The following is a 17,275-nucleotide window of genomic DNA, read 5'->3' on the forward strand; positions in this document are numbered from 1 at the left end:
AGCGGGAAATAAAACTTAAAAGGACAGTTATAATTAGGTCACATTTTGAGAAACTTATTACATTTTGCTGTATGTCCCAGGAGTAGTGTATCTTAAATGATTTTAGTATTTAGATTCAATCATGGTTTAGAATTCCATTTTCCTATGTGATAATGGGAAGCATCCAAGAGAAATTATGATAGCAGTATTAGATGAAAGCAAAGACAGGAATAAATTCAATTTGGGAGGGAAGAGAGAGATATCACATAATTCGTCTCCTTACTCCCCTCTCTGTCTTTTCTCCCTGGCTGCATCCTAAAATAGTGGATACAGAGAGAGCCTGGATCATTCCATCTGTATTCCCCCATTAAATGCCCCTTTATTTCTGCTCAGGGTGAAAAGGTGACCAAAAATGACCCTGTCATTTCTCAAGTACAGTATAGTGAAGCAATTTAGTGGAAGAAAGGCTGGTATTTCACTGGAAGCAAGAAAATAAACATTAACTGTGGCTGTAATAATGTTTCTATGATCTCTGCACAGGTTTCAGAGCAAGGGCCCACTGGAGACTCCTATAGGACCTTTGGGAGTGAGGCTGGTGGGAAAGAGGAAGAAAGGTTGAAGGTGGGGTAAGGAGATGACAGTGGCAAAAATAGGGGTCATACTGCCCTTCTGTGAAAAATATCTCACGAGAACTTCACCAGAGCAGAGACTGGCAGAACTCAAGGGCCCTTTTCTCTGTGTTCTATAGACAAATGATGAGGTCTAACCCATCTCTTTTCCCCCACATCATCCCATGCACCTGTGAAATTTAAAAAAGGAACACTAAAATTTATCTATATAGTAGTGAATTAAAATGGGCCAGGGATGTTTTCTTCTGCTGACAAATATGTAATATATTCCTACAGCTAAGAATCCCTCACAGAAATGATTTTACTAGATTCTCCTTAACCCTTTTTTAATATAAAAGGGTTCATAAAATCTGTATTCTTTACCCTTCATCTGGGATTAAATCATGATTTGCCTTGGATGAAATGGTGTGTGGCTAGTTACCAGGTTAAATAGATAGGATTGTGTAGAGCGATCAGAGCTATGCGTATCAAAATCCTCCTTGCATTTGTTTAGGGAAAAATGGCACAGTGGGTCCTCTCCCTGACTGGAGGAAGTGTGAGGAGTCAGCAGCCTTGGTAACCAGCTATATGAGGGCATGTGGCAGCCATTCATGATGCAATGGCCATGGTGACAGATAGCTCATACTGAGTATCCTCTCCTCTTGGCAGACCATGTCTGCTGCTCCCTGTCTCACCTGCCCTCTAGCTTGTATGTATTCTTCTATGTAGAAGTCAGGCGTGTATTTTGCTGCCACAGAACCTATGTCGGGGAAGATCAGTGGAAAAAATACTCAGGGATCAGAAGTTAATGAGCCGTCCTATATTCCATGTCCAATAGTCCACTGACCTGGTGTCCAGTCCACTCCAGCCCACTCTTTTCCATGCCATTCTAAGAGAGGGCCTTTCCCCTCTAGGTTTTCCTATCTGATAGATCTTCCTATGATCTGATAGACTATTCTCTTATTAGTTAGTGATGGATGCGTTGCAACTTTCAGAGTATACACCAACACCCTAACCTAGGCATCACTAGCTCCAATGCTTAAAGGAGCCAGTAAGTAATATGAGTGGGCACAGGTCCAGTGGGGACTAACAGAACTGTAGAAAAGATGGCACTTCGTAATATGGATATGTGGGTCCAGTGTTGCCAGAATTTCTAATTTTTTAAGAGAGGGTTTGGGAATCTGAATTTTTATATGATCTCCTAATATTCAAATGTTGGGTCATCAATTCAAAAATTAAATAACTCTTGTAGTCTAAAGAAACAAAATGCGCGCACACACACACACACACACACACACACACACAGAGATGTTCTAGACTGCATGCTAGAAAATATCTTGGCACACCAAACTATTGTCAGTGGTTACCTTTGGGAACAGAAGTGGGAGTGTATGGGGACTTTTACATTTTTCTCAGTATAATTTTATAGTGTTCGAATTTTTGACAATGAGAACATATTTATATATTGCTTATGTAGTTATTTAAAAAAATCAACAGTCTGAAAAAACACAAGAGAGACTGGATTTAGGAGTTGGAAGACTCCAACATTTGAGAATGACTAGAGACTTACGTTTAACATGGCAGATTGATTGCATGAAAGACAGAAACCAAATGAAAAAAAAGAAACTTGAAGGCAGCAGGAAAAAAAGTCAGGGAGCAGAAATAATCAAAAGCACTGTGAAATTATAAGAAAGAACAGAATCGTATAAAAATCAGAGAAGAAGAAAGAGCACTTAGAAATTAAAAATGCAGGGGCGCCTGGGTGGCAAAGCGGTTAAGCGTCTGCCTTCGGCTCAGGGCGTGATTGGCATTATGGGATCGAGCCCCACATCAGGCTCCTGGGCTATGAGCCTGCTTCTTCCTCTCCCACTCCCCCTGCTTGTGTTCCCTCTCTCGCTGGCTGTCTCTATCTCTGTCGAATAAATAAATAAAATCTTTAAAAAAAAAAAAAGAAATTAAAAATGCAGTGATGAGGGGCACCTGGGTGGCTCAGTTGGTTGAGTGTCTGATTCTTGGTTTCGGCTTAGGTCATGAACTTGGGGTCATGAGTTTGAGCCCTGTGTCAGGCTCCATACTGAGCATGGAGCTTGCTTAAGATTCTCTCTCCTCTTCTCTCTCTGCCCCTCCCCTGGTTTGTATGCTCTCTTTCTCTCTTTCAAAAGTAAAAAAATAAAAAATAAAAAGTAAATAAAAGTGCGGTGATGGAATAACATTCAATAGAAAGGTTAGTAGATGGAATTAATGAAATCTCAAAAAAGGAAAGGGAAGATACAGATTTGGAAAGTAGGAGAGAAGAAATATGAAATGGAGAGTATTGATTCAGGAGTCCCACATTCAACTGATAGCATATTCAGAAAGAGAGAACAGAGAAAACTGAGGAAAAATAACCAAAGAAATAATTTAAGAAATTCCATGGAGTGCTCAAACACAATAAATAATTGTAAAATAAAACCTCACATTGAGGCACATCATCATGAAGGTTCAGGACACCAGGAATTAAGAGAACATTCCAGAGAGGTCTCCTGAGAGAAGAAATAAACCACAGCAAAGGACCAGAAACAGGATGACATCAGACGTCTCAACAGCAACACTGGATGCTGGAAGGAAATGGAAAATTTGGAAACAGTATTTCTGAACTGATCTATAAAGCCAAACCAACACCAAATGTGAAGGAATATTGAAAACATTTTCAGACATGCAGGAACTCAAATTTTTTCTATGTACTCTTTCTTAAGGATCTACTAGAGAATGTATTTTACTAAAATAAGTGAGCAAATCTAGGAGACTTGGGATCCAGATCACACGATGAATGGATCCAACACATGAGATGGAGTGAACAAAGGAAAGTCTCAGGGTGGTAGTAAAGACAGGTCTTTAGATGGGTGCTCTGCAGCAGGACTACAGGGAAACTAGTGCGTACAGCAAAAGAATGAAGGGGAAAACTCTAGGGGGAAAAAGAGAATTGATAAAGGAGATAAGATTTATGATACATAGAATATTGGGGGATAAATTGTTGATAAATGCACTAAAAATGGTCACGTGAAAATGGAATGGTCAAATGAAAAACAAGGCAGTTATTAACTTCAGGAAAAATTTAGAACGGTCAAGAGAGGGGTGCCTGGGTGGCTCAGTCGGTTGTGCAGCTGACTCTTGATTTCAGCTCAGGTCATGATCTCAGGGTCCTGGGATCAAGCCCTGTGCTGTGCTCCATGCTCAGCGAGGAGTCTGCTTGAGGACACTCTCTCTCCCTCCTCCCCTCCCCCTCTCATGCTCTCTCTCTCAAATGAAGAAATCTTTCAAAAATAAAATGAAATAAAATATTCAAGAAAGGAATTTTAATGATTCTATACCTATGTTTCAACTGTAAGCAACATTTGCATAGTTACAATATTCAAATATTAAGAATGAATTTGGGAAAAATGAATACCAAATAGCTCTGTGTGTGCATAAGAGGTGGAGGATATATAATAGGCCTAAATACTTCCTTTCTATAGTAGAAAATCAGTAGATAATGCTTAAATTGAAAATTGAGAAATAATACAAACATTTTAAAAGAGACATATACAGGTAAATATCTGAAAAATCAATGAACAGATTTTAAAGCTTCTGGTAATTGAGAATTGGGGATGGGGCTAAGGTGGAGCATGGGATGGATTTTTTTAAAGTAAACTTTTGAATTTTTTTTTAAACTAGTCACTGGGGGTATTTGTAATGTTCTGCTAATACCAACAACGCATATGTTATTTCATTTGTGTGCACATAAGCCGTGGGATAACTTTCCAGAGGTCAGAGGGCAAATGCATTTGTACTATTGATAGACAATGCCTAATTGCTCTCCACACGGTGTGTAGCATCTTTTTCTCTCGCCAGAATTGTGTGAAAGCAGTTATTTTCCCACAGTGTTGTCAAACTTCTGAGTTTTTTTTTTCAATCTGATGGGTGTCAGTCTGTTCTCATTATGAGTAAGGTTAAGAATCTTTTAAATGTTCAAGAGACATCCAGAATTCTTTCTTTCTGATGTTCTATGTTCTTTGCCCACATTCCTTTTTTTTTTTTTTTGTTATCTTTTTCTTCTTGATTTCTAGGAGTTCTTTACCTTTTAGGGATATCAATCCTTTGTATTGCAATTTTATTTTCAGTTTGTCATTTGTCTTTGCTATTATTTTCTGCTAAGTTTTTGGCTGATACATAGTCATATCTAGAAATATTTTCCTTGATAGATTCTGGATGGTGAGTCATAATTAGCAGGGTCCTCTACGTGTAAAGATTACAAAGTAATTCATCTATACTCTAACCTAGTGAAAGTTTAAGGTTTTTAAAAAATTTTGTTTACATTCTTTGATCCATTTAGAATTTATCCTATATATTGATCCAGCTTCATCTTTTCCAGATGGGTACCCAGTTGTTCCAACTCTATTCACTATTTGACTCTCACATTTAAGTACATGTATTACCCTGATTAAAAAAAAAGAAAGTAATCAAAAAAAGTGAAGGCAGGGGGCAGAGAAGTCCTCCTGATGGGCTGAACTGAAAAGGGAAAGGGAGGAAGTGGTAAAGTCACATCCTCTTTCCTGGCTTCTGTGTCCCCACACTGCCATTCAGATGGCCAACTATGTAGCGATGTCCCACCCTGTGACTGTTTTGCCAGAGGGGTACTTGGCTGCAATGAGGGGCTCACGACCGGGAGGCTGGCCAAGTCAGACTCTGGAAGGATGAGTTGGATTTCAGACCCTGGGAGGGATGATAGCAGGAGCCACTCCAGGAAATTCCCTGTCACAGGATGACTCAGCTCTAACTGCCTTCCTGCCATGAAAACACTTAGGGTTCCAATCCCTGGGAGAGAGAATTTAATGGCCCCAACTTGGTCACTTGTCCATCCCTGTGCAAGTCCTGGGGTTAGCTGCCCACCACCACCAAGTGTGTGGGGGTGGGATGGGGGGGCAGCATCTCCAAAGGAAGAGGTGCTGGGCAACGAAACCAAACAAGGCCCCCACAGCTGCTGTCCACAACATTTGTAAAAACAGTAACAAAATAGCAGCTATTTGTGGACTACTTCTGCATGCTGGGAACCATGTTAGGTACTTTCTCACTTACTTCCTGCTAGCTGTGTGAGGTTGACAGGTGAGGAAACTGGGGCTAAGGGACTTCTCTGACCCAGTTAATGACATCACCAGGATACAAAGCTGGATGTGTCCACCCCCACCCAGTCTCTGCCTTTTAACCCTTCAGGGACTGCCCTCTAAGTAAGAATAAATGTTTGCTTTGGTATAAGCCAACTTCTGCACCCAATGCCTCCATCAGCCTCCATGGGCTTCGGACATGGCTATAGATGATTGTTCTGACACCCAGGGGGCTCCTTCATGTTCTCATCAGTTATCCTGGTGTTTGTTGTCTGCTCTCATGGTAAGCAGCCCATGTCTACAGCACCTCCAGGGGCAGAGCTTTCTCACTCATTCTTTCCTTACAGCCATCTTTGGGCAAGATCATTTGGGCCGGACTGATGACCCTGTCAGGGAACCATCTCTTGCTACAGGTGCAGGTCTCCCTCGGATCCTGAACCAATGTCTGGGCTTTCTTGTGCACCTCAACCTCTCTCTTCCCTTGGGGATGGGGTCCCTTTTCATGGGGTCTGTTGCAAGGGAGATTGAGCCCATGTTGCAGCAGAATAGTCGCCACACTCTCTAGATCATGACCGCCCCTTGAAGAGGAGTCACACATACCTGTGCAAATACCGCTGCCCTTCCGCCTGCCCTGGGGCTCCTCTAGCCTGTCTCGATGGCTAAATTAGAACTGGGTGCCCCCATAGAATCCTCTGGCACCCAGCCTACACTGCTTCGCCCCTGGCTCCACCAGCCTGAGGCACCCTGTTGGCAAGGGTCTCCTGAGAGATTCTACAAGACCAGTAGTGTGCTAACCCCCTTTTGGCCACATGTAAGCCTGGAATGTCTTCTCCTTCCTGCTCCCTCCCTTCATGATTCAGAAAACTTCAAAATTCTGCCATTACTTGGGCTGGGTGGCTTTTGTTGGGTGTGGTCTGGAGCTTATCTTTAGCTGTAGAAACACCATGATCCATTAAGCACCGAAAGTACACATTCAGCACTACAAAAGCACTGCCCCTCCACGTGAGATCTCTTCAGGATTGAGGGGCTTGCCTGTCTTTCCCCCTTGGATGCTGTGTGTCGTATGCACAGGCTGCCTGCAGCTTATCTCAGGGTTTCATAGAAGCTCCCCCGAACAGCCACGAAGGCCACCTGCAGCTGGGGATGGCCACCAGAACAACTTTTCCTATGTGATCCAGGGGAAAGGAATGCTGGCAGTTCTCACGGGCTGCAGAGAAACTTCTCTCCCCATCCTTGTACCCACAAGGGAACATGGGGACAGCCACCGGGATTCCCATGGGTTCTGTGGTCATATGGTGGGACTATGAGGCCATGCGCAACATGGTCCCGTTACCTCTCCAAATCACTACCTGCCCCAGTCTGCCTTCTCAGTGAGGACAAGTCTGATGACTCTATTAGAATATTACCTGACGCTAGGATTCTGGAGCTTTCTTCCCCTGATCCTTTTTTCGCCAGCGCACTTAAGTCTGCAGCACACTACAAAATGTCCTTGTTATGCTTGTTGCTTCTTTTCTGTCTCTCTCCACTAGAATTTAATTTGACAAAGACAGGCAGGGATGTTGGTCTGTTTTGTCCAGGATGTACCCCAACCTCCTAGAACAGTGTGGGCGCATAGTAGGTACTCAATAAATACTTGTTAAATGAGTGAATGATTTACTCCTAACTGTTTGCGGTGGCTTTAAAATGGGTTTACTAATACCGTGACACTGCTGGCTTCAAAAGTTGAGCTAATTATCTCCCCAACTGAGTGATAGACTCCCTTCTAATGAATAAGATGTGACTTCTAAGGCTGAGTCATAGGAAGGACAGCTTTCCCTGGCTCTGTGTCATGGGTCACTCACCCTGGGGGACGTCAGCGGCCTTGCTGTGAAGACATCCAAATAGCCTGAGAGGCCCACGCGGGGAGAAAGTGAGGCCTCCACCGATGATAGTACCAACCTGGCAGCCGTCTGAGGGAGCCATCTTGGAAGCAGTCTCTCCAGGAGAAGGCAGTCCCAGCCAACATGGTGGCTCTAACCTCAGGAGAGACCCGCAAGTCAGAGCCGCCCAGCGAAGGCACACCTGAATTCCTGATCCACAGATATTGTGAGGATAATAAATATTTACTATTGTGTTATCCCCTATGGTTTGGGGATAATTTCTTGTGCAGCAATAGAGAACTAACACAATTTCAAGGTGACCTAGTGCATTTGAAATATGACTTGCTTTATAAAAACTCCATCCAGCCCCAACTTGATAAGAAAGCAATGCTGTATGAAGTGAGGGCTGCTGATAGGTAAATGGAGGTTGTGGAGGTTTGATGGAGAGAGAGAACAGGCCTGGGGACATAAAATATAAAAAAAAACTGTCAGATGGTCTCCAATCTGGCACTTACCCTGGGAAAATCATTTCAAGGCAGTGAGTCCCCAGGAGAAGCAAGTGCTTGCCAGGAAGTTGGTACAAAGCCTGGAGCCCTAACCCAGGGGCACGTGCTGGGGGAAAACACTTGGGGGCTGATTGCAGAGCCCGCAGTCCACTGTTGGCGCACTCACGGTGCCACGGTGGGGAAGAGCGGGTGGCGGGGGGGTTGCCGCCCAGCTTTCCTGATCTGGACTGCACAAAGGCTGCAGCTGTCGTTGCTGACTTCCCAAAACTGCAGAGTGACCTTAAATTATATCCCCGAGTGGTGGGACAGCCAGCACAGTCCACCCTTGAGTATGCTCAGTACCCCTGAAGGACTACACGAGATAGAAGAGAACCACTCGGAGAGCTGCAGGGTCCCAAATCCTCACCGGGGCCGCAGCGGCCAGCGCTCTGTAGCACGTTTCTTTTTAGTCTGTGAAGGGTGCCAGACAAGAGCCTCTGGGGGCTTCCTGCCTCTTGCCCTTCTGCCACCAGGGATCGCCAGCCATGGCCTGATGACTTGATCTGACAGAGATGTGTGGTCCCCGGAGCCCACTCCTGCTCTTGGTGTCGCCCGCACCACTCAGAGGGGCAGACCCAGCCGGGCTGGGTGGCCATGTGAGCCATATAGGAAACCTGGCCCTTATGAGAATGATTGGCTTTTGGCAGAATTACTGGAAGTTCTCCTTTGGCTGCAATTCTCTTATCTGGAAGTGTCACCAGATTATGGGGGGAAATTGAGAGGGCTTTAATCACTGACTGTTCAGACTACTCCTTCAATCAGTCTTATTTAACAGATGGGAGGAAAAACCCACGAAGGGTGGGTGTCTCTGATGTCGCAGTAGGGAAATCAGAGTTTCTTGGAGACCTTGCTTGCTACTGGTGATAATAATGGTGGTAGATAATGTTTGTTGAGCGTTCGCTATCTGCCCAGTGCCACGCTACGCACTTTATTTTCCTCTTGAAGACTCATGACTCCCCTACGATGGAGGTACAATTTTTATCCTCATTGAATAGATGAAGAAACTGAGGTCCAGTACAGTAATTTGCTCAAGATTACATGGCTGAAGTAGGGTCTCACCTCAGTCAGGTCTGCCTGCTAACGAAACTATGGCCCTAAGTAGTATGTGGTCCCTGTCCTAAGCATCGGCGGTTTCTGAGTACCCACCTGTTTCCAAGGTTGGGGAACGTGCTGCATCTCAAACCCGTCATTGCAGACAATGCTCAACGTCAAGGAAGGAAAAGGCAGAAAAACCAAAGGTAGGCCCAGCTCTGAGCCTCCCCTACACACTGCAATGGACGTTCATAATGATCGTCCCGGCTTGTAGCAAACATGTTAAATCATGTCCTTTGCTTTAAAAAAGAGAGAGGTGAATGGTATGCTTTCGAGTGCTTTTCTTCCAAATGATTAATATTTTGGGAAAAGTGTTGGTTCTCAAAGGGGAAAACTCTAGTTATCTAGAGTATGCAAAAGATTGCATTCCCAGTACTACTGGTTAAATGAGATATCTCTGTATTAACATTCTAACACTGATGTACTATGAGATGATACAATTTTCTCATTTTGCAGGGTTCTATAGGTGACCAAGAGAAGAGGAAACAATTCTAGTGTGCTATCATTGGCTCCTCCCTCTTCTACTTAGAACTCATCACGGGCTTCTCCAGGCTTGGCTCTCTGGTTCATATAAATAGACCTATCAATATTTCTACCTTGGAGAAATGACTGAGGAGAGTCTGTCTCGACAACACAGCTATGCACTGATGATAATAATAATGTTCACATACCCCAAAAACAAATGATCCAATTAAAAGATGGGCAGAAGACATGAACAGACATTTCTCCAAAGAAGACATCCAGATGACCAACAGACACATGAAGATTCTCAGCATCACTCAACATCAGGGAAATGCAAATCAAAACTACAATGGGATATCACTTCACACCTGTCAGAATGGCTAAAATCAACAACACAGGAAACAAATGTGGGTGAGGAAGTGAAGAAAATGGAAACCCTCTTGTACTGCTGGTGGGAATGCAAACTGGTGCAGCCACTGTGGGAAACAGTATGGAGCTTCCTCAAAAAGTTAAAAATAGAACTACTCTCTGATACAGCAACAATCACATTACTGGGTATTTACCCAAAGAATACAAAAACACTAATTCAAAGGGATACATGCACCCCTACGTTTACAACAGCATCATTACAATAGCCAAGCTGTGGAAGCAGACCAAGTGTCCACGGATGGATGAATGGACAAAGAAAATGCATATATATATGTATAAATATGTATATATATATACACATATATATGTAAAATTATATTATTCAGCCATAAAAAACAACAAAATCTTGCCATTTGCAACAACATGGATGGAGCCAGAGAACATAATGCTATGGGAAATAAGTCGGTCACAGAAAGACAAATAGCGTATGATTCCAGTCATGTGTAGAATTTAAGAAACAAAACTAATGAACAAAAGGGAAAAAAAAAGAGAGAGACAAACCAAGAAACAGACTCTTAACTATAGAGAACAAACTGATGGCTACCAGAGAGGAAGTGGGGGGGATGGGTGAAATAGGTGATGGGGATTAAGGAGGGTGCTGGTCATGATGAGTACCCGGTGACGCATGGAATTGTTGACTCACTATATTGTACACCCGAACCTAACATAACTTGCTATATGCTAGCTAGCTGGAAGGAACTTAAGAATTAATGTTTGCACTAATAATAGTAACCATTTATGGAGTGTCTGCTCTGGGCCAAGGCACTGTGCTAGGAACTTGTGTATGTTAGTTCCTCTAATCCTCTCAATTACTCCGCTGGGGTAGGTATTAGTATGTTCATTATATAGATAAGAAAACTGAAGGGCAGGGAGCTCAAGCAACTTGTGGAAGATTACAGCGAGAGTAAGTAGTAAGGCACAGATTTGCACACCAATCTTTTTCCAAAATCCTTGTCTTTTTCAGACAATCTCATTGCCTTAGGTCATGATAGGCAAGGAAGAATACCCTGGACAGCTGGGGATCTTTATATGTAGAGAGAGAACTGAAAACAACTTCTATAAATACAATATTACAAAGTTAAGTTGATTAAACACACACACACACACTCACACATACACATGATCTGCTTACTTAGGGTGAGAGCCATCCTTTAAAATAGGCATCCTGGAAGACTATTACTTCTTCTAACACCATCTAAAATGCTTGCATCCTGGAAGACTATTACTTCTGGAAGTAAATAGGCATCCTGGAAGACTATTACTTCTTCTAACACCATCTAAAATGCTTGTGATTCTTCTTTGAAAACTGTACTCACAACTAGCTTACATTCCCCTCTAGTCCTGGTTTCTTTTGGTTACAGCCCAGTTTGACCAAATAGTGGTTTTTCCCATCTTGATCACATACCTTGGTCACCAGATTTACTTTCAAATGACTTCAGTTGTTTCCAGATATCAAATCTACTCACAGAAGAAGATTTGAGGCCAGAAAGAATTTTTCATAAAAATCTGCAGCAGGCTCTAGGGATAATTTTAAAATAAATTTAAAATGAGCCATGGGCAGCATGGTTGGAAAAAACTTTACTATTTGGAAATGTAAGCTCTGATTTATTTGTTAAAGTAATAAATAAAGTCATATTATTTGCGGTCTCCCAGCTTGTTACACTAACCCTTCCCTGGCTCCACCTTCTCTCCTTACACTTTGTTGGCTTGATGTGGATTTCTCTGTTGAGATGGAATTTGGAAGCTCACCAATGAGACTATATCTCACTTGGTACAACCATAATTGCAAAGGACAGGATTTCATGATAAGTGCCTTGATTCTCCTGTGAGGGCAAAGCTTCCTTCAACATCTATGGGATCACTTCTTACCCAAGGGGCTCTTCATGGGCTTCTGATTCGAATCTAGGAAAATTGGTATGGGGGATGGGCGAGAGAAACATGGGCTTAAAGGAGCAGTGTTATTATGGGTGAAGGTTTTTCTCAGATTAGGTCAGTGTAAAAGCATAATGGGAAGGGAAGAGGTAAGAGGTAGCCAAGAGAACAGATGATGTGATAAATGTTTGTGGTATTCTCTTTTGTTATCTTTTAGGTTCCCTCACCCTGGATTTCAATTATATCTGGGTGGTATAAGCCTAGCATGTTGGGAAGTTAGTTGTCCTTGGTGTGTCCCCCAGTTTCAACCAAGGCCAAGCCCTGATTCTGTCACTTACCATCCATGGGAGTTTACGCTAGCCCTCACATCTGGAATGGAGCCAAGAAACATCTAGTCCCGTGGTTGTAAACCAGCTCGAGTTGGTCTTAACTTGATGTTACTGAAACAAAGGATTATTCAACTGGTTATTGGGATAAAGTGTCAGTGTCATTATCAAACAATATTTATTGAGACACCAATAAACAGGTAAAATTTTACCACCTGTGAGGCATTAAGAAGTCATTAATATACTGTACATTCTGAGTTTCTAAACCAGAGGTCCTCAAACTTCAGCACAACTAATTATCTGGAGAACTTCTTCAAAATGCATATAACATTCCTTGAAATTCAGGTGCTACGTGGGCCTGAGAATGCATTTTTTTAAAAAAGATTTTTTTTTAAAATATTTTGAGAGAGAGAGCACACACAAGCAGGGGGAGGGGCAGAGGGAGAAAGAGAGAGAGAAGCAGACTCCCCACTGAGCGCAGAACAGACTCGGGGATCAATCTCACAACCCTGAGACCATGACCTGAGCCCAGATCAACACTCGGATGCTTAACCGACTGAGACGCCCAGGTGCCCCTGAGCATGTGCATTTTTAAGGATTCCACTGTTGATCATGATTCATACCTAGGGCTGAGAACAAGTGTCTTTGTGGAATACTGGGAGCCCATGGAGAAAGCTCAAGAACTCTGAAAAGACGTGATAATTTAAGAAACAAAAGAATGGAATCACCTAGGGGAGAACCAACATTTGTTGAGAAGATGAAATGCATTAAGCACGTCGCACACTGTATCAGTCAAAATGCCATCAGGAAAACAGAAATTATTTTAGGTATTTTAACCAGAGAGTATCAAATAGAGTGAATAGATTTCAAATGTGCTGGACTGTCCAAAAGAAAACAGTGAGGTTAGTAAATACAGGGAAGCAACTTAGGGCTGGGGCGGGGGGAAAGAAAGGAAAGAGGTATAAGCAGAACTTAGGAATGCAGAGGAAGAGCCACCATCTTGGTTGCTGGGCTGCTATAGGACCATCATGTACCTGGTACTGAGACTGCCAAGGGGGCACTGGGTGGCTTGTGCTGGGGCCTCTAGAAAGTGACATGACACTGGTATAGGGTCAAAAGTTGCCAGAGTTGTAGACATCCAGAGAAAGGTACAAAGAGGAAGAGAACTCTTCCTCTCTCTTCCTGTCTCCCAATCTCCCAGTTGTGCCTCCCAATTGCAGACCCTAACTGAAAGTCAGCTAGCAAGGGAATCTGGGAAATCTAATTTTCAGACTCTGAGCCCATAGCATCATAAATCAAAGTATAAAGGGTGTGCATGGAACTGAGAGGTAATCAACAAGCACACATTAATCAATTTATTCAATACTCTACAAAACTGTGAATAAATAGAAAAACCAAAGTTCAAACCAGCATCTAATACCAGAATCCTTGCTCTTGCAGTAAGTGTCAACTCAGTTTACATTTATACTTTGCCCTTGACTTTTTTTTTTAATCTTAGCATTTACTTAGTACTGGCTGTGTGTTGGGTGCTGTGTTAAATGCTTAGGCTATGATTATCCTATTTATTTACTTATTTTTTGAAGATTTATTTATTTATTTTAAAGAGAGAGAGAGAGAGAAAACATGAGCAGGGGAAGAGACAAAGGAAGAGGAAAAGGAAGAGACTTCTTAATGAGACTTCCTGCTGAGCAGGGCCCCCCCCCCACCAGAATCACGACCTGAGCCAAAGGCAGATGCTTAACCGACTGAGCCACCTGGGTGCCCTGGGATTTAACTCTTCATATGTATGTCTATAAGTAAATATGTATTTATTTATATAAAATTATGTATATATATAAGTATGCAGACCACTTAGGTGAAAAAATAACATCATTAAAGGAAAATAAATATTGTCCTAAATTGTTCAGCATGTCATTCTAATCAAATTCAATTCATTTCAATTCATTCATTCATTCAATTCAATTCTAATCAAATTCAATTCATTCGATTAAATACATATGTGTGCTCTGCACTGAGCTGGAGATCATGGAGGATACAAGAAAAATATATGATAGGGACCCTGTTCTCAAGGAATGTACTGTTTAGTTCTGAAATTAAGACTTAGCTACATGCAACATCACATACAATGAAAACATAAAGGTCAAGGAATGCCTTGGGAAGTCACTGAGGGCTGGGCTTGTCAGGGAGGGTTGTCAGGAAGGAAGAGATGAGGCCTGAGGGGACAGTGAAGGCAATATGGGTGTGGAGAACCTTCCACGTTAGAGAAGAGCATGAATAAAGGCGTGGACTCTCTGTGTTGAATGCCAGAGAAGGGACTGGGGATATACGTGAAAGAAGGAACATTAGTTGGATGGTGGAGCTGAGTCCTAGTTGTTCTTCTCAGTGTCCATTCTCCTCTTTTTCTACAGTGATGGAAGGTTAGCTGGGCACATGGCCAGCCTTCATTGTAGCTAGGTGTGACAGAGTAACTAGATTCTGGCTAATAGGATATCAGCGGCAGTGATGTGTGAAATTTCCAGGTCATGTTCCTGAAAGGAAATGGGTTTGTCCTCCATTGCTCTTATTTCCCCTTTCTTGTAGGCTGAAGTGTGGATGGGGTATTGCACCATTTTGGACAGTGTAGATAAGGATAGCATCCTAAAGTTCGCAGATATAATCTAGAAAGAGTCCAGACTCCCAGCATTGACAAACTGCCATGCCAACCCTGGCGCACCTACAGTGATTGAGAAATGAGAGGGAGGATTCCAACTGCGAGGTACAGGGGAGTCTTTTGCTCTCTGGCATCCACAGCGCTGACTGGGGATTCTGGTGTTTGCTCATCTGACGTAGCAGGAGTTCCTCCAAATGTAACCTTACCTCGTCCATACATTTGCACAATGGCTACTAGGAGTAACTTTTGGAAAGACTTTTAAAGAACTAGTACAGCAGTGAGAGGAGCGATTTTCTCTCCATATGTTTGACAGGGACGCCCAAGATTCTGACCAACCGTGCTCTGAAGGAATATGGGGTTTGCTGCTCATCCAGAAAGCTGCTGTAAGAACTTACAGTTGGTGTGGGGGAGGTATTAAAGAACACTAATATTTCTGGAATGGAAGCTTTAATTGAATGCAAAAAAGATATCATAACCTAGAACAAATTGCCTTTGAAATCAAATACATCTTGTGCAGACAACCAGACCTGTCTCTTTGGTTGGTTCTTTTCAAAAGTACCCCCACTGAAGGATGAGTTGGGGCACTGGCTCCAAATCAGCAGCCTCTTTCTCTTCCCTGGTACGGCAGTAAACAAAGATCCTAGAACCAGACTCGGGGAGAAGGTAGACTTGATGGTCTTCAGCTCTTTCAGAATCTTCCATGATTCTTTCTTTTTTTTTTTTAAAAGATTTTATTTATTTATTCAACAGAGATAGAGACAGCCAGCGAGAGAGGGAACACAAGCAAGGGGAGTGGGAGAGGAAGAAGCAGGCTCATAGCAGAAGAGCCTGATGTGGGGCTCGATCCCGTAATGCCGGGATCACGCCCTGAGCCGAAGGCAGACACTTAACCGCTGTGCCACCCAGGCGCCCCTCCATGATTCTTTCATATTGTAAGGTTGTCACTTAAAAACAAAATCGAGGTGAAATTCACATACCAAAAACCTAACCATTTTAAAGTGAATAATTTAATGGCATCTAGTACATTCACTCTGTTGTGCAACTATCTGTGATTCTTTCATATTGTAAGGTTGTCACTTAAAAACAAAATCGAGGTGAAATTCACATAACAAAAACCTAACCATTTTAAAGTGAATAATTTAATGGCATCTAGTACATTCACTCTGTTGTGCAACTATCTGGTTCCAACACATTTTCCTCATTCCAAAGGAAATGGTACCTGGTAAGCAGTAACTCTTCACTCTCCCCTCTTCTCACCCCTGGCAACCACCAGTCTGCTTTTTCTCTCTATGGAAGTACCTGTTCTAGATGTTTTACATACATGGAACCATGTAATACACGACTTTTGGTGTCTGGCTTCTTTCAATTAGCATAATGTTTTCGAGTTTCATCCAAGTTGTAGCATCTGCCAGTGCTTCATTCCTTTTCATGGTTGAATCATATTCTGTTAAATGTATATTCCACAATCTGTTTACCCATTCGTCTGCTGAAGGTCATTTGCCTATTGTGAACCACGCTGCTATGAACATGTACGTACAAGTACTTGCTCTCTTACCATTTTAATGAATTTTAATGAATTGCCATTTTAATGAATTTAAAACTCAGGACTCAGGTAAGGGGGAATTAGGAGTATCGAAAGCCCAAATTCTCATTCTTCTTCACGTGTTGGAGCAGCAGGCCGCTGTGAAGGGGTTTCCCTGCTACCCCGGTCCGGTGCTAATGGGCCCCAGAGTTGAGGAGCAGAGCGGTTCTGAGTGTGAAGGAGTCTGGTGGAGTCAGGGACCCTGACATCCCTCTTTACTGCTGCCATTTCCTTTCTTTGAAAGTCCAGGAAGGCACACTGTTGAGTCAGACTGAAGGCCTGTTTGCCCTCTCTGTGGCGTGCTATCTGCCAGATTGTTCTGTTTGTTGCCAATTGCCCTCACACGTTCTGAAAGATGCCTTCCTGGCCCAATCAGAGAAACAGAACTTTCCAGGTTAGACCAGAAGGGGCCCCAGGCTATCTGATGAGAGACAGAGGACAACTAGGAAAAGGGCCCAGTTCTGTAAACATAGTCATAGCCACTATTTATTGAGCATTGAGCATTTGATCCATTCAACAGCCCTACGAGGCAGGCACAGTGTGTGCATTTCAGAGAGAAGGAAATGAAAGCTCACGCAGGTACAACTGAGGCCTGTGCAAATCCAGGCGTATCCCAGAGCTGCTGGGGGCTGGGCTCCAGACCGCTGCAATAAAGCGAAGCTCGCAATAAAGAGAGTCAAATGAATGTTTTGGCTTCCCAGTGCATATAAAAGTTATGTTTACACTACACTGTGCTCTAGTAAGGGTGCGA

At 42.9% G+C, this 17,275-nt stretch overlaps 1 long non-coding RNA gene across 4 annotated transcripts in view; it reads right to left on the reverse strand.

Moving 5' to 3' along the window:
• Positions 1–17,275, reverse strand: part of LOC105241955 — a 118,399-nt gene that overhangs the window by 7,058 nt on the left and 94,066 nt on the right. For 3 of the 4 annotated variants that reach the window (XR_004627857.1, XR_004627859.1, XR_004627856.1), the window contains one exon: positions 12,305–12,406. This is a non-coding gene — a long non-coding RNA (uncharacterized LOC105241955). Of the gene's footprint in view, positions 1–11,499; positions 11,613–12,304; positions 12,407–17,275 lie in introns of all 4 variants that reach the window. The other variant, XR_004627855.1, reaches the window with a different exon arrangement.

The sequence above is a fragment of the Ailuropoda melanoleuca genome, chromosome 9 (assembly GCF_002007445.2).
Source record: "Ailuropoda melanoleuca isolate Jingjing chromosome 9, ASM200744v2, whole genome shotgun sequence".
In the NCBI taxonomy this organism is placed as follows: domain Eukaryota; kingdom Metazoa; phylum Chordata; class Mammalia; order Carnivora; family Ursidae; genus Ailuropoda; species Ailuropoda melanoleuca.